The sequence below is a fragment of the Zonotrichia leucophrys genome, chromosome 1, assembly GCF_028769735.1.
Source record: "Zonotrichia leucophrys gambelii isolate GWCS_2022_RI chromosome 1, RI_Zleu_2.0, whole genome shotgun sequence".
In the NCBI taxonomy this organism is placed as follows: Eukaryota; Metazoa; Chordata; class Aves; order Passeriformes; family Passerellidae; genus Zonotrichia; species Zonotrichia leucophrys.
In genome coordinates this window covers 45,985,652-46,004,676 of record NC_088169.1, presented here as the reverse complement: position 1 = coordinate 46,004,676, position 19,025 = coordinate 45,985,652, and the positions used below count along the sequence as shown (strand labels likewise).

The window sequence follows — 19,025 nt, the reverse complement described above, 5'->3', positions numbered from 1 at the left end:
TTCTGGAGAGAAATTTATATTTGTTGATTATTGATTCTATCACCTGCTGGGTTTTTATATCACCAGAAGCTTACTTAGTCCATTTCCTGGAGTATGGTTACTGATTAGTGTCCCTATGTATCCTTTGCTTCTACAGTCCCTTGTAAATACAAACAAAAGCACTTTTATGTGAAAAATATTTTGATGGTGTTACTCTGAGTTCACTGTTATTCTACTCTTCCCCTAAGCATTTTCTGCCAGTCACTGCTAGAGGTAAACCTTGCTGGAATTTGATCTGTTTTTATTTGTGGACCAGATTCCTGAAGTGTCAGTCCTACAGAAGAATGTTCCATATGTTCCATCAGGGCATAAAAACTGGGGCAAGCACCAGTTCCATCACCTTTTCATCCCCCACATTTTGATCAACAATAGATTCGGAGAGGAATCAATATCTAAAACAATGAGCAGTCATTCACAGAAGAGTTCTCTATTTTTTGACCTAATTTTTGAGTATCCTGTTCTCTTTAAAAGAAACACGCAGCCTGCCAGATGGCAAAATAAAATAAAAAACACTGACAACAATAAATACAGAACAAACTAATTATATTTTTGCATCAGTTTCAAAATCAGGTCATCTACCAAAATTACAAAGGCATGCTCAGCAACTTGTATCAGCATTTACAAATTCTTGGCACTGCTACACGGAAACTAAAGCTGATAAAACTGAACTCAGAAAGCAGCAAAGAAAACAACACACAACGTAATGAAAACAAGAGTATGGTGAGAAACTACAGTTAAAACTGAGGGCAGATTTCAGTTCCTACTGGAAGTGAAAAGAGGTGAGACAGTGTGGACTTCAAGTGAAGGACTAGGCATAAGCAAGTCAGCATCATTTGTCTGAAGCATTCTCACTGTTGCAACAGGAGAGTTCTGACTGGAAGAGACAGTCCATGGAGGTAGGGCAGTGCTGTTCTGAGATAAATTCCATTTTAGTTGCTGGGATCTCAAGTTTGCCTTGAAACTCATCCTCAGCACAGCTGCATCAAGGGAAGGATTGAGTCCCAGGTGCCTCAATAAAAGGGGCTTCAGGACACCACAGACGTCCAGTTTCCCCCAAATCATTTCCTGGAGGGGTCTAAAGGGCAAACTGCACATGTGTGAACAATGTGGCGCAAATGGTGCAAAAAATCTTATTTTACATAAGACACGTGCATAAATAATGTAAGCTGTAAACTGATTGTAAACTCTCCTCTCTCTCTCTTTCTTCCATTGCCTCCAGATCCAGACCATCCATGGCAGCAAGAAGGACATGGGATCTAAGGACTAGTCCTTTTCCTCCTTTCTCTCCTATTCTTTTTCTTGTTCTGTTCTCTCTTGTTTTATCCCAGCAAGTGCAGAGATCATATTCTACTCCTTACTTCATATATGAACTTTGCTCTGAGAGTTGGGAACTTGGTAAAGTTTTATAATAAAGCTTAAAGCTTGTTAGCCAGCACTTTTGACACTAAATAGCAGGTTAGTTGCTGGAGCTAAGATAATTTTACAGTAAAGAATAGGAGTTCCCTGTCACATGGATTGATGTTTTTGTTCAGCCTGTCAATTATTTATAATGAACATCAGACTTGTTTCTGGGTTGTGGCAGAGGGTGATTGCTAACTTGCAGTGTAAAATAATCTGCTTCTTTCACAGTTAGATACTAACACAGAATCATAAAAACTCAGATTGTGTTAAATGGGACTTTATGTAATTCTGATGATCCTGCCACAGACAGGGACACCTCCCATTAGTCCAGGTTGCTCAGAGCTCCTTCTAACCTGGCCTTCCGGGGATGGAAAATCCATGGTTTCTCAGGGCAACTGGTTGCATCATCTCACCACTCTTACAACATTTAATTTTCTCTTAACATGTAGTCTAAAACTACCCTTTCTCACTTAAAACCATTACCTCTTGTCCTAACTACATGCACTTGAAAAAAGTCCCCACCCATCTTCCTTATAGGACTTGGAAGGCTGCAATAATGTCTCCTCAGAGTCTTCTCCAGGTTGAATAAGCCCAACTCCCTCGGCCTGTCTTCATAGGAGAGAAGTTCTGGCCCTCTGATCATCCTTGTGTCCCTCCTGTGGATTTGCTCTGACAGGTACATGTTCTTTTCTGCTGGGAACCCCAGAGCTGTATGCAGCACTCTGGCAGGGGGGTGATCACATAAGGGAAGTAGAGGGCAGGACCATGTCCTTTGTCCTCACAGCCACCCTTCTTTTGACGTATTCCAGGGTGCAGTTGACTTTCTGGGCTGAAAATGCACATTGCCAGATCATATTGAGCTTCTTGTCAAATATCTCACTCTGATCATCCTGTGTTTGTGCTTGGGATTGCCCTGACCCATGTGCAACATCTTGTACACTCGTCCTATTGAACTTCGTGAGGTTTGCACAGGCACCCCTCTCACACCGGTCAAGGTCCCTCTGGATGGAAAATGTAAACTAGAAAAATCTCACATTAACAAGAAAGCCTTAAAGGTATTTAAAAGTCAATTTTCAGTCAAGATGTTTAAAGACATCAAGATGATTGGAAGCAGTCACATGATAGTGAACATCCTGAAAGCATCTTCTGCTCTTTGACACTTACAACTGGCACAAGAAAAATGGGTAGAATAACAAGCCTGGACACAGTGAGCTGTGACCCTCTAACTCAGCAAATATGATACTCTCCATGCTACAGGCCACAATACATGATAACTCTGTGAGACCTCAGGACTAAGCGTGGGTATGTGTTCCGTGGTTGGTCCCACGTTGGTCTTGGTTGGAACTTTGTTTCAGCTCATTTGGGTGCAGCACCAATTGCCTAAACCCTGTGACTCACTGAGCTTTAATAAAGCTTTGTTTTGTGAAGTCCCATTGCAGCAATATTCTTAATATAGTGAAATCTTAGTATAACTAACATATAAAAACCACCATTATATGTAAAATCAATGCTCTGCAGCCCTAAAATTTAAAAAAAGTAATTTACATAAATGCAAATTTGTAATGAGAGTAAATGCCTTGAAACGGTAGGCATGATACCAGAGGTTCCAGAACTATAAATAAACCACTAATAGTCATTGATTAGTTAGAAATGTAACCTTGGAAGCTGGTCTAAGCCATTTTTATTCAGCAGTTACAGAGAACAAGTATCCAAAGGATAAGCATCCAAAGTAAATAAACCCCAATATGTACAGTAAATAAAGCTACAATAAGTAATTGTGGCACAAAAGAGAAAGATCAAGGCACAGGCAGTGTTACAAAAGGCATGGAAATAACCCCAAGAGAACCTGTGGACAAGAAGAACCTCCAGATAATACCATATTCTCATGAGAAAGGGCTCATAAAGCTGACAAGTTGGTGTAACATATCCTCACACTCCCTGAGGGCATCAGGCTTGGGAATCACACAGGCATTGGATGAGCATAACAACCGCAGGAGGAAGGAGTAGATGCACGAAATGTAAGCACAGTAATTCTGATAAAATAGTTTATGAGAGAGGTTTGTTGTCTGGCTTTGGCTGTTTTGGATTTGCAGTTTATTTGTTCAATTTTAATTTTCATTAATAACTAGATCTGAATTAAAGATAATTAAACAGTTGAGATTAAAATTAGATTGACCATTAAGTCGTGGCTTTAAGTATAAGGTGTATTTCTTTTGTCCTCATAAATTGCAGAACCCTCAGTGCAATAAATTGGTGAAGAACGCATGCAGGCAAAGATGTAATTCAGATGCAATAAGCCAAAACCAAAACCACAATAGGATCAGATGGGAAATCTCAAAATTACCTATGCTTTCTTGATTATATTATACTATAGACCTAAACTTTTGAAAATGTTCCTTCAGTAGTGGAGACTGATGACAGTAATTCTGATAAACATATTAAAGCACTTCCACAATGTGGAAAGGTTTTAGTGAGGAAAAAAACAATCTAGAACATCTCTAATAAAAGAAAGAATTGGAAGAGGTCAGTCTCATCATTATTAATGATTGAAGATAGTGAGCAAATATCTAAAAGAAAGGGGGAGAATGTTTGGAGTAATGGAGTTTGCCTTCACAAGTGGCCATTACATGTGATGGAGCCCTGCTTTTCCAGAGATGGTTGAACACTTGCCTGGGAAGTCGAGAATTAATTCCTTATTTTACTTTGCTTGTACAGGTATCTTTTGTTTTACTTATTAGACTTTGGATGCATGAATTTTTCAGTGAACGATTCATCCCATTCGTAGGGGATGAAAACAAATATCAAGCTGCTGTGAAATCCACATGAATCATGGACAAGATTCAACTTCTAAGAATAACATTAACACACATTAGCCATGAACAGTTCACCTTAAAGACCCCCAGTAAAAACCAAACAAAAAAAAAAATGTTTGTTTGTTTCTTTGTTATGTAAATGTTAATTACACCTATTTTCCTTAGGGCTGTTCTTTCATTATCCTTTCTCAAGTGACTGTGAGAAAAGCTAGAATTGTGTCAAGCTTCAAGAAAATTCATGCATCAGAAGAATACAAATCCTTCATGAGAGCTAAGCTCTTTTATCTACTAGCATATTTTCTCTAAGAGTTGAAAGGCATTGTAGTATCATGTTCAGAAGGAAGTTTGAAAGAAATGTAAATGTTATTTAAGTAGAAAGAGTCAATAGACTCCTCCTCTCTTTATAAATACAAACATCTTTTTTACAGCGCACCTGGGTCTTGTGAAGTATTTGCCACTGAGGAATCCAAATAATTTTTGTTACGCAAATATTTACAAAGTGAATATGAATAGCAGTAGCCTCAACTGACCTCACAAAAACAGCACATTGTGCTTACTGAGGTTGTATTTGCTAACTTACCCTTTCTCAGTTGTGACTAAGGCTTAGGAGGAACATTTTTGTTTAAGTGTTGAAAGCAAAGAATGGAATCTAAAGTCCATCTCCAGATTCTTCTATTGGTCATGGAAACAGCAGGTGTTTTGAAAAGTATGCTCACTGAAGAACCACTGAGATTGTGAATAGAACCCACGGCTTTATATTTCAATAAGAAAATACAAACTAGGACTGATATGCAATAGCTCAGGTCAGTCCAATTCCTTCTCCTAATTTCCTAACACAGGATGGCATTATCCAAATAAATTGTTGAGAAGAATCTTTGACCTTTTTATTCCTGACACCACAGAGTCGTCAGAGAAAGCATACACAGGGCAAGAGTATGTTAAATACAAATGAGTTTGTTCAATTTAGGGAGAACGGAAGTTTTATTTTATGCTGATGCTCAAGCCTAGTTGACCAAGTCTTGCTTTTTGACTTAGACAGGTTCGAGGCTGGAATCAATTCCAGAAACTGAATCAACTACTTTTGTTTCTATTTAACTGCATTCCAATCACAGCTGCCTCATACCATTTGAGATGCCTAAGGATACAGTGGCTGTCATCCCAGTGCCACACTGAAAGTCTCCATAAGTCTCTATGCCAGATCTCCAACAATCATATCTGTTAGATGTCTCAACTAACTCTATGCTTAGGTACATGAGTCAAGATTCTGATCTCTGCTGACTGTGGTGGAAATTTAAATATCTAACTTATGTGCAGACTGCCGCATATAGATATTTATGTACAGTCTAAGCACAAATTCCACTACAACTGTTTTGATTTGTTTTCAGAAAAAAACCTTTAAAATGCATATCTCTTATGAAACTTCTCCTATCATAGACTAAGCTTAATGTTTCTGTGGTCTGTCAGTCATTTAGAATGTACAGTATTGACAGAATTGCTTGTTTATGTGCATTTTGATATAGACTTTAGTGTTCTGTTTATACATTTCATTTGCTATCTAGTTGGAGTTTATACTGTAGTTTAGTGATCAGCTATGATTGAAGATTGTTATTCTACTCAATGCTCAATTTGAAATCTCACCATTTATTCAGCTCACATTGTGTGAACACTTCTATGAATAGAGAATTATGGACTAATGCACCACAAAAACAGTTTTTAGACATTAGACATTAACTATTTTATATTCACAACAGTGTTAAAAGAAAACTAATGCCATCCCATTTCTACAAAGGACAAACAGAAGCAGCAATATTTAAGGTCAAGTTGTCTACCAGTTTTGAATAGCCAAATAAAATTACATGCTCTGGTGGTGTATGGAGCACACAGCAAAATGTATTAACTCTGTGTACCTTCAAATTTTAAATTTCATTCAAATAATTCCTTCAAATCTTAAATTCCATTTTCAGTTACATCTAGAAGTATTCAGTGATTATATAGCTTATGACAATCAGGAAACTCATGGATACAGGAAATGAGGAATACCATGATTAACAAGTCCTCAAATAACTTTTGAACAAATTAGTATATATCACACAGTATGAAAAGCTCTAGCTTGAAGAACCTGGCCTGAGAGAGAGGTGGAATCTAGCTACTAAAATTTTCATAACATCACAGGCCACCCAGTGTACAAAGTTTTGCAATTTTCTAAGAATCTAATGAAAGGGAACTCAAAGGAGAGACTAATTGCTTCAGAATTTCCTAAGGGTAAACATTTTGTTGACTCATGGAAAATTTAGTTGTAGTGTCTTGCTTAATTAGTTTTGGTTGTTTCTTTTTTTTTTTTCCATTTTGCTTTTCAAAATACAATAAAGAATTTTCTGAGGTGTGTAAACCTTGAATCTAAATGCTTTTTCTGGGTCTACAGTTGTTTGTTTTTTTGTTTGTTTTTTTTTTTTTAAGAGTGCCCTATTCATCCAGTCTATGATTTTGGAGAGAATTTGGAGGTACCTCCTGAAATACAGCAGTGGAGACACTTCCCCCACAACAAGGAGTTTCTGGGAGTGCATGAGTTTATCTCCATTGACATTTTACTTGCACATCACCTCATGCAGATTTCACAACTCTACCTTCATATTAAAAATCTCCTATTTTGTATCTCAGGTGCCACTCTTTCTATGGTGCATGCATGTAAAGAGAAAAGGATAATAATTAAAAAAAATATTAAAGTATTAGGATACATCAGATGTCAATAAAAAAAAAAAGTATAAATGCAATGGTTATATAGAAATACAAGTGCTAGTGGCATAATTTAAGTATTTTAAGGATTTATTTATATGTGTACTCATAAAACAGATATTTCACCCATATGCAATATAAAGTGAACTATGAAAGAGGAAGGCAAGGCCCATCATTTCATATAGTTCCTGAAGAATCAGCAAATCAAGAATAGGCATAATTTATTTGTTGTTTGTAGAGGCTGTGATATGAGGGATTCCCTAAATACATAAATATTAATTATCGTAGCAGTAAATGGATAAAGAATAAGATTTTTGAAACAAAAATACAAATAAATTGATTAGAAATCAGATATTTCTTTCTACAGAATTTCGCCAAGGCTGCTCTACAATAAGCCTCCATTTCTGCCTCTGACAGACATATCTGACAGACTTACTAATTTAATAGAGGTTACTGAATAACCTCATTAAACACTGGGATTTAGTTCCAGAAGTGGCACATACCTTTGCCATTAATAAGACACTAATTTTTAGTTTTGAGAAATAAATTTGTCTTTCTTTCACTTGATTGATAAAGCATAATAAGGGGTGACACCAGAGCTGATTTTCAAGATGCTGTGGACTGATTCACTTCCTTGTGGAATTAATATGAGCTCCTTTGTAACAAGGCGGTAACCAAAAAAGTATTTATTCATGCAGATAACATGGAAGAGCTTAAAAATTAATTTTGTTCATGTTCTTTATGGTTTATATCTCTTATAATTTATTTTAAATAGTGAAAAGAAGGAGGTATTTAACCTACAGGTAACAAATACATATAGGTTTGACACTAAAATAAACAATGTCCATCAGTTAATTAGGGCTTTTGCAGTCATCAGTAATTTTTATACAATGGAGTATTATGAAAACTTATGGAGAATAGAACATAAAATATTACCAAAAAGTTTGATTAGTTTATTTATATTCCTAAGACCTTAAAAGGCAGTATTATCACTGGTACTTCAGGTAGCCAGCGAGATTTGTCTGTATATTACACATCTATGAATTTTTTAACAGAAAATCAAATTTATTTGTAAAGAGAAAGTAAGCATTGAAAAAACATTACTTTAAGCAAAGGAACACTTTGTATTATGCCTTAGCAGCATAATTTGTGTAATTCTTTGCCAGCATAGTTAATCAGAATTTAGAGGCCTTCAGAAATTATTTTAATATCTCTCTAAATAAAGGTAGTGTTTTCTTACTCGTCACATGACTGCATTCAGAAAATAATTTCTTAATGTTTATATCTCATCTGAGGATGAAAAACCAAATAAATTAATGAAATTGCCATCGGTAAGCTGTACCTGCATGCATATGCATTTTTTCTAAATTCCTTTTTCCTCAGGTCCTAACTGAGGCTTTTCTTATGGCTTCTAAACTCTGGTCTCCAAAATCGGGTGCTATTTACAAATTGTATAAATTTAAGGACAGTACAGAGCAAATTAATACAAGTTGAATAGTCTTATAACCAACATCCTTTTATTAAAATAGTGAAATTTTAAATAAAAATATATTAAAATTAAAACAACTGTGGCATCATTCTGGTAATTATTATTTCTTTAAATTTGTTTAGAGTACACAAATATTTACTTTCAGAATTTCTTCGCAACAACAAAGAATTTCTTATATACAACTCTGTGTTGCATATAAGAAATTTCTTGGTGTACTGAATGTGTTAGAATTCAAATATTTTTACTGCATAAGTCTGTTATATAACGGCACACATACAGGCCAAAATTTGATATCTTTGACAGATTGTCTTAATGAGTATAAATATTTTTTTCTTCAAATGTGTGATAGAAGAGATATTAGCAAAACATGTAATGGACTTGATTTAGACTATTTCAGATGTACTATTTGAAGAGTTTGCCATTCAGAGAAAGCAGAGAAGAAAGGAGTTGCAGCATGAAATTTTTTGTATGGCAAGGTGAGTACCATATACACTTAGGAAGAAATGTATTTTTATCAAAGATTACTGATAGTTTATTTCAAATGTTTGAAAATTGTTCCATTGAGTTGCACTGAGAGTTTGTCTATCTCTGTGTAGTTCAAGTATAAAATTAAATAAAAAATGAAACTCAGGTATATAGAGCGAAACAAAGAACAAAAACACAATGAAAAGAGAAAAAAATGACAGGACAGGTTTTTCTTTCTGCAACTCATGTGAGCATGACATTATTTGCAATAGAATGAACAGATCCTATGGCTCAGGAAAGCAGAAACTTTTTGTTACAGCTGACCTAAATTTCACTACAGATACTCTGATGGAGAGAGAAAGGATATGTTAGAGTCACATTGATATGTCAATTGGACAAAAGACACATAAGGTGCTTCAAGTGCTAAGTTAAATTTTGAAAAACCTAATAATGAAACTTTTTAAGTTATTAATTTTCTCAATTTTTCAACAGAAAAAAAAAGGATAAGCAGATTCATAGCAAAAAAAGAATTTGTGGGTTTGACATTTAGATATATCTATTGTTTCAGGAATCCCATTATATTGCAAGTTTATTTGTCTTGTAATTGTGTCATTTCTAATATTTTTAAATAATAGCTGGGAGTAGTGTTTCAAAAATAAAACTGAAGACTGGCATGGTAATGCACATAATTAAATTAATCTTGATTTCTATTACCTTTAACTGAGATTGTGATGAAATAGATACTTCTACTTCTGAAGAGTGATCCAAATAAAAAAAAAAGGGCCTATAATTTTTGTTCAAAGATACAGAATAGTCAGCAAATGTTTTGGTGTCGTACCACTGACCATTTTTTTTTTCTTTCCTTTTATTTTTTCCCCCAGAGATTTTGGTGACTTTTCATGTGTTTGAATTTGTCTTTGACAAATTTCAAGGCATTTGACATTGCAGATGGACAGTGTGGATAAGCTAGGAGTGTCTTCTCATTGCTTCTGGTATTAGGTTCTCTGAAGAAAAAGTGAGAGGAAGGAAGTGGCGGAAGGAAGTGGCGGAAGGAAGGAAGTTGGTAGATAAGTTGTAGCTCAAAACTTAGAAGAGGATTTATTTTGCCTGAAATAAAATTCCTTCTGAAAGGTGCTACAGGCAGGTCCTGCATCTTCCATACCTAAGGAGATACTTAAATAGATCTATTTATCCTACAGTACTTTACCATAATTTTCTTGTCTTTTGGGTTTTCTGTCACTTTCTTAAATTCATGTTGTTGCATATCTTCAAGATTATGCCTATTGTTAAGGTACAATTCTATGACTTAGTTTTGGGTTTGATTTAAGTTTCTTCTGGGGGGATTATTGGGGTTTTTTTTCAAAAATGTGCAAAAGGAAAAGTAATAGCTTTGTGAAGGAAATACAGGTATCTAAACTTTCTGCGCCACTTACCTTTATACTTGACTTACTAAATTTGTGTTTTTACTAGCAGCTTTCAATTAAAATCATCTGAGTCCCTGTAATAATTGGCAAAGTATTCTGTCAACTTCAAAATTAATCTAAGCTATAAGAGGGCCTAGATTTTTTTGTTGCTACTTCTATTATGCTGATTCAAATCTGTATTATATCAATCAAAACCACCATTGATTCAACAGGTAGAATAATAAAATCCTAAGAGTATCTTGACCTACAATATTTAATTTGTGGGATTTAAGATGTATATTTCAGAAAATAATACTGTATGAATAATTTGCCTTGTTCTACATAGAGTAAGTCTCATAGCACTACATTTCATTTAAATATTAAAACTCTAGTATTTTTCCTAAATTATGATTAATTACTGTTTACATCTTGCATATAAAGAAGAAATTTAGTCATCAGGTATAATAGAGTGAATTTTTTTCATAGAATCTTAGCCATTAAAAAACTCCACTATCATAATCATGATATATTATGCTATTTTTCAAAGCAAGAAAACACTAGCAAATTCAGAATTAAAAATATGCAGCTGAAGAATTAGAAAATATGAATAACTCATCATTAGAATTAGGAAAAAATCTAAAGTCTTTGAAGTCAATACAAATAAGTCAAAAGAAAAAAAATTCAGAAACAGCAACAAGGCAAAACTAAAAGAATTTTTTTTTCAGGAAATCTGAGCTGTGTATTCTGTATCTCAATAAAATGCAAATTACTGTGATGACACTGAAAGGATACAGCTAGCCATTATTTCTCTTTCTTTCTCTCACTTCCTATACTCAGCAACCGTGAAAGCAGCTTCCACTCTGAAGTGATGCTGAAAAAGAAAGGAGCAGGTGCAGAGTGCCCATGTCTGATCACATCGCCTTTTTTCCTCTCTCCGAGGTAGGACTGTGAGCAAGAGCAGTCAGCTTGCCATATGGCCCTTTGTCCCAGGAGAGCAGGAGAGAATTTGGGTCCTAATTCACCGGCCTCTGAAATTACTGGTAGTCATTTCACTGATCTCAATAGGTGCGGGACTGAACCTTTTAATTATGGTCCATCAGTCAGAGGGGAAATTTAAACAGGCAGGATTTTTGTCCTGGCTGATGGCTAGAACATCTTGTCAGCTATATAAAAACCTAGGCACCTGCTCTCTGACTATTCTTCAATCTTCTATGCCCTGCCTCATATTACCTCTTCCAACACACAATTAAAAGCCTCAGTTAAGGGGTTAGAGGTATTATTTCGGATGGCAGTACAACATTTTGGTCAAAAAATTATAGGGGCATAAACTCCATAGCTGAAGATGAAAGGCTGAAATAGAGTAATAGTTAAAGCATCATAGAGCAGGAATATGCCCATAGAAACATATAATCTTAAAAGTGTAAGCAGCTCAGGCTTTACTTTAGCTTGGATCTACATTTCTGTATATAATTTACATAATAGATGTGATGATGTGATTCATTTTAGTTAAATTCCATAACTATATTTTTATAAAATAATTATTCATATATTATATATTATTATAATAATTATAAATACGATTTTCTTTATTAATTTTCTTCATTTACATGAAGAAGAAAAATTAAGATCTCCAGGGTAAATTCTTGCTTATATATGGCTAAATTTAGGTTTAGGGAAACTGATTCTTCCAAATCTTATCCTAGATATAGCTCCTTTGGAGAAATGTGTACATACTCTAGTGAGCACAAAAGGCAGGCAAACACAAGTGCATCAGCAATCTAGTTTAAGAACTGCACCTCTTACAGTATTTCACATATTATTTAAATAAATTGGTTAGAAAGAAAGTGTTAGTTATCCTTGATAAAAATACATTTCTTCCACACTGTGTACAACATTCACCTTGCCAGACAAGAAATTTCATTCTGGAATGCCTGATTCAGCCTCACTAGAAAGAAGAGCCAAGAGTAACCCACAGCTGTGTGAAATTCAGCTGCACAGACTTTGCCCAGACTCATAACCTTATTTTTGTCTATAACATAGCAGTACTGGTGAGGCTGGGCTGACACTGCCTCCTGCCAACATGATTCTGCACATAGGAAAAATGGCGCATATTGCAGTGCTGTGTGTGCCTCCGCTTCTAGCTATCAAAGCTTTTATTTTGTCAACTGTTTTAATAGATCCTATCCCTCAGGGAATCTCTATCCAGCTGAAACGGTCAGCCCATTTTCTTTCTTAGCTGAAAATGTGTCACGTCTGTCTCAAACACTAAGAGGGATGGCATTTAATCTTGTTACAGTCTCTTGATGAGGATAACCTTCTCAGAAGGATGAAATGGCAAATGAAGAGGAAACGACAAAGCTCTCTTCTCTTAGCAGTTATTTGTATCTTTTAGTGAATTATTCAGACTTTTGACAAATATTTTTGTGTGCAGATGGAATTGCGAAATCAGTATTTACGTCAGTCTATAAATAATAGTAAAGCCACTAGCACATTTTTTCCTGAATTGTTGCCAGTGTCTTCCCTTTGCACTGAATATGTTACTTTTGGCAGTGACATCTTTTTCACTCTGTGTGGATTTCAGTGACTATTGTTTTCATGAAACCTTAGTTTCATAATGGATTTTTTCAGTGATCTGATAAATTTCATCATTTGCATTTATTTGACATTTATCTGACATATTCTTACTGTGTTTCCTGAAGGAAAGACCCCACAACACAGCAAAAGAGATTCTTCTCTCTAAGTGAAGTGACCAAAGACCTTGAAAAGTGGGAAACTGACTAAAAATCCCATTTTGTCTCCCTGTTCTGTTTGCGAGAAGGAAAGAAAGGCTGGGGTGGGAGGGGAAGATGTTCTAAAGGTTTATTTCAGTTCTCATTAGCATCTTTTAATTCTGTTTTTTTTTTTTTCTTTTTTAATATCTTTTAAAGTTTTGGGCCTATTTTGCCCTTCAAATGTTTTCTCCTAATCGTTATCTCACACCATGAGTCTCCTTTTGCCCTCCTCTGCTTAACTATAGCCAAAAAGAATGAATACATTATTTTCATAGGAGCACTGGAAGTTGCTCATACATAAATATTTAAAATTTTCAAATTAGAATAAAATTATTTACCCCAGGAAAATATTGTACAGGATATAGAATAAATTACTTCAATTTTATGAACTTGTACTTTTAAAAAATATTAATTTAGGATCTTACGTGTTTTCTGAAGTTAACAAAACTCATCTTAAAAGGACCTTTTCCCCACTAAAAGTAACTTTGAAATTTACTCTAGATACTTAAAAGTTGTCATCTTATTGCAGGGGCTCCATACTGCTGTCTCCTATCACAAGAGTTTCATACCTTCTTAGTGTTTTCTCATGGGTTACTCCTCAGAGCACTGACTCTTCTTCACACAGCAACCAACTCCAGTTCCCCTCTCACCCAGCCACCCCACTCTTTTATAGCAATTTCCTTCTCATTGGTTACAGCTGTGCCTGTGAAAGTCAGGCCTGCTCCTAATCTTTGCTAATTGGCCCAGCTGCAACTCCTTGGGGGTAAGATTACTTTCTAGACAATGTTTATTTGCTTATTTCTATCCCACTACATTTAAATGTTTTCAAATATTATATCCTATTCTCCTTTTTAATTAGCAGAAGTTATACTAACTGAAAATGAATGTATATTCTATCTTTTCTTAAAGTCAGTATCTAATTTAGACATCAGTTAATATTCAGTTGTGGTGGGTTGACCCTGGCTGAATGTCAGGCACTCACCAAAACTCTGTCACTCCCCTCTGTAAGTGAATAGGAGAGAGAAAATACAATGAAGGATTCACAGGTTGAGATAAGGATAAGGAGAGATCTCTCACTGATTATCATCATGGTCAAAACAGACTCAGCTTTGGGATATTAATCTAATTTATTACTAACAAAGTCAAAGCACGATAATGAGAAGTAAAATAAGTCTTAAAAAACACCTTCTTCCCAACCCTCCCTCCTTCCCAAGCAGCTCTATCTCCTACCTCTGAGTGATGCAGGGAGACAGGGAGTGGGGTTTATGGTCTGTTCATCACACATTTCTGCCTCTACTCAGGGAGAGGAGTCCCTGCTCCTCTTTGGGGTCCCTCTCATGAGAGACAGATCCCCACCAACTTCTCCAAAGTGAATCTATCCCATGGGCAACTGTTCTCCATGAACTGCTCCAAGTTGGATCATTCTTCTCTGGGCTGTAGTCCTTCAAGCACAAACCTGCTCCAGTGTGAATTCCCCACAGGGTCACAAGTCCTACCAGCAAACCTGTGGCAGGGCTCCCCGCTCCACAGGATTGCAGGTCCTTGCCAGAAACCTGCTCCAGCACAGGTTTCCTAGGGCTCACAGCCTCCCCTCAGGCATCTGCCTGCTCCATGAGCGTGCTCTGTAGGCTGAAGGAGAATCTCTGCATCCTCATGGAACTTCATGGGCTGCAGGAGCAGAGTTGCTTTACCATTATCTTAACCATGGGTTACAGGGGTATCTCAGCTCTGGCACCTGGATCACCTCCTGCCCCTCCTTCTCCACTGACCTTGGTGTCTGTAGTGTAGTTCTTCTCACACATTCTCACTCTTCTCTGGCCACAGTTACATATGTCAAATAGCATTTTTATTCCTTCTTAAATATATTATACAGAGGTGTTACTATCATTCCTGATTGGCTCAGCCTTGGCCAGCAGCAGGTCTGTCCTGGACCCGACTAGCATTGGCTCTGCCAGACACAGGGGAACAAGATTCTAGCAGCTTCCCACAGAAGCCACCCTGTAGCCCAGCCCTGCCACTACCAAAATCACACAAACCTAATATGGCAGTATAGCTTGGATATCAATAACATATCTGATTTTAAAACTTCAAATTTGTGTAGGTTGAGTAACACTTGCTTAGGGTGCAAAAATGCATAGCCTGAAATATCATCATGCAAATATCTCAAAGCTTTGCAAGTCACAGACAAAATGTTAAGATAAGAAGATGATAAAGTACCCTACTAATTTTAACATTTTTCTTTATTCCCTCAGATATATTTTAATCACTGGAAAGATCTCTGTGCTTTGGAAATAAGAAGATGGAACACAATTCATAAGATAGCTCCTAAAATTTTAGAAATCATTCTGTGAAAGTTTCTGTTTCTCTACTAACAAAGAAAGACCAAAGAACAACGTTTCCTAGCCTGGAGGAAAAGGTAAGATTACACTAGATTATGTATTCTAATTGACTAGCAGTAAATGAAAAGCCCAAACCTGGTATATAGGATGCCCTGTATGTCTCAAAGAGGAGGGTATATAATATACATGTATGTATATACATATATATACATATATATAGTTGTTGTTGTTATTGTTGCTGTTATCATCATCATTTACACTGGGACGTTTGTGATTTTATTTGGTGTGTCTGAGTGCATGGAACAAAAGTATGTTAACATGTTCTGATTTGCAATAGAAGTGAATCTGTAGAGAGAAATGGTTGTTCCCTATGCTCAACTCTGTGCAGCTTTGGAAGGTTCCCTTATGATGAGCTCTAATCTGATCGCTGGACCATATTTAATCTGAACCAAACCTCTAATCAGACACTTGCAGTGGACACCCGATGACAGCCTCATGTCTGCTACCAACCTCCTGGATGACTTTATCTGAATCATTTTATATCCTGATGTTTCCTTTTTTCTCTTTAAAAGAGAGTTAAGAGCACAAGCAGATAGAGTATTACCAGCATTAGAAGATCTCTGATAGAGTGGAATGGTAGTAATGTCCATATGTAGGAGAAAAAAGGGCCAGCTAGCAACAGGTTTTTCCTCATCTCCAGTTTACTTTTTCAGTGGTCATAGAGGTGGAAGTATATTAGCAATAAAACTGGCAAGTCTAGCAGTTGTGGAAAACTGTTCCATGTGGGAGAAGAATGTCTTAATGATTGTCTCTGTCCTTATTCATCCTTATGAGAATAAGCCGAAGATTTTCATTAATAAAAATTTAAGACAAAGATTGAATAAATTGACAGATAAAGGCATACAGACTTTATCAGGGGACAATTCTGCTTAGATCTCTCAAACAGGCAATTGAATCATCTTTCGTCTACTTTGGAAAGAAGGATCTTATTCCCTATTGTAACCTCATTCAAAATAGTGGGAAAACTCATGGCTCTGCTCCATGGTAATAAGGGTTATAGATTCATAGGCTTTGTAAAATCAGTCCTTTTTTTTTTTGCTAAAATGTGTTGGCTCCTATACAGTGCTGCCATAGAGCTCAGGCATCATGACAGAGGGAACAAGGAAGCGCTCAATGCCAGTGAGTAACTCTTCCTGCTGATACCACTTTTTTGTGGCATACAGCCAGGCATGAGTGATCCATTGCAACAGCAAGAAGCATGTAAAGGCCATGTACCTTCTATGACTCACAGTTTAAATTAGGTAATAGCCAAGTTAACCACAGCAGCCTCCTGTTTAGAAAAGACATCAACTCTGATTCTGCGACAGTTTTTGCCTTTTTTGGAGCCGTGCCTGTGTATTCATATGTGATGCCTGCTGCCTCTGTTCCTCCTGAACATTGCTGCAGACTAGCATGGATAATCTGCACTCAGTTCTGTTTGACTTCAAAATCATGGTAACACCCATGGTTTTGTATCACAGAATCAAAACCACTAATTTTCAGGTTTTTTGGCATTCCACATGTTTATGGGAAATATGTAAACCTGACTATTTCCTTTTCCTTATGCTTGTGAAAGAAAGCCAGACAAAATAATCACTTGAGATAAGCTTCAGGATTTTTTTGTTTGTTTGTTTTACTGAGGAAATGGGCTGTCTTCTTTGGAAACATAAGCTTTCACCAGAAACCCTTTCCTCAATGTGCAAAGAAATATTTTTTTTGGCGATTTCACATGAATCTAGAGAAACTGAAGAAATTTTATTGAGTTGATAGCTTTTTACATTGAGTGACAAGAGAATCCTTGCAGAATAATTTGCTGAATTTGCTGTACAGCCAAAGAATGTCAAGTGGTTGACCTTTTTTGAGTCTACACCAGTTTACAAAATATACACAAAACCCCTGAGAGATTTTGCCAGGGGTTGCAGAGAATTTTCCTGGTAAGCCTGCTTTGCACATATTAATTTTGGATATTTGGGAAATCCTATTAAAAGCCTTAAAAACATTGAGTTCAAAGCTTTTTCACTGTTCACTTGCCCCCAGGGGAAAGTATCTACACCAATTCACAGGGGAAAAAAGAGACGCTATAATTGAAGAACAAGAATACAGAAACATTTCATATTTTTTGCATAGGGTAATTAGCTGTGTTCCTAGATCTGAAGCTTATCAGTGTATGTTTCTGACAATGTAAACATTCTGCAAGATGTATCATGATTAACTTGAAAAATAGGCTAATTATAGTTAAAAAGAAAATTATTCTGTAATTATCTTTGTAATCATATTACAAAATGCCTGCATATAGCCTAATCAAGCAAAATAACAACAGACATTTTAAAATGTTGTGTCTGAACATCTGTTTCTATATTTGTAATCAGGTAATGCAGCATATCTATATAAATATATATATGTTTGCTAATAAATAAATGAGCAGTGAAAAAACATAAATTGAAACTCTGTCAGCTGCTTATGTAATAACCCTGTTAGGAGACCAAAAATTTTAAACAAAATGGAAATTCAGATCACTGTGCTCCTCAGGTAGATAACATCTGGTAGATGATTATATACCCTTTAGTGAAATTATTCTCTGTACATACTCAATCCAACAAAAGCAAATCTTTGCTTCAGCAGAATCAGAATTCCTTACACAGGATTTTAAAATGTTTTTTTTAATTTAATTTCAAATGTGATAGGGAAAATTTGTCCAGCATTTGGTCCCATGATAAAGTTATAAGATATCAAAATGTTAATTTTTTAATATTATAATTAAACATTAAAATTCCTTTAGAAATTAATAATGTATAATTCAATACTCCCTTGTCAGCCCAAGAGGGATTACTGTACCTAATTTCTTTCTTTAGTTGCAAATAACAGAGAAAACAAAGTTAAAATCATCAAAAAATTGTGGGCGGCCAACTTGAAGCTATTTTGATGTGCTGATAGAACTGTATATAGTTATTTCCAAACATTTCTGTTTTCCACTATTTTTCAGTCCCAGCCTCCAAATTGACCATGTAGGACATGATAAGGGCCTGATATCCATCTGAGCATTTGAATTCTCTTAAGCCACCAAAGCAAATCTTCCCCTTTGCTATTATTCTGTTCATTTGGCCATTTTGCAGCAGTCTCCAGAATCATCAACTGAATCCCTCTTGACTACCCTGACTCAGAAGATATGCCATAAGATATACTTCAGCTGCAGAAGTTTCTCTTTCCTGGGATAAGATCCCACCAAGTGTGGAGTAATATGAGGCAAAGAATACAACATGTTGTATTCTTTGTTGTTGTTCAATAACACCAAATATCTGCCAAGCCTAATTATGTTTCACATAGCATGCACTGCCTGTACTGGCAGCAGCAATGAGCCCTCCAGTAAGACAAGCAGTGAAATCTAGAGATGATCAAACAACAGAGTTCATATTGAGGTGGTAGGAGCAGATTTTCTGCGTTGTTCACATTTTCGGTTTTGGAATTTTCCTATTTCCAAGCAAACTGCTAATTCACTTGTCAAACCTGGAATTGCAAGCACTTTTTATTTTCTC

General features: G+C 35.9%; 1 long non-coding RNA gene across 1 annotated transcript; it reads right to left on the bottom strand.

Annotated features, from left to right (window-relative positions):
• Nucleotides 1-9,453: 9,453 nt before the first annotated feature.
• On the bottom strand, nt 9,454-13,747 carry LOC135451358 (uncharacterized). Its single transcript, XR_010441291.1, has 3 exons — nt 13,684-13,747; nt 11,136-11,214; nt 9,454-10,206 (listed from the first exon to the last, which is right to left on the bottom strand). It is a non-coding gene; the product is annotated as an uncharacterized LOC135451358 (long non-coding RNA).
• Between the last annotated feature and the right edge of the window lie 5,278 nt (nt 13,748-19,025).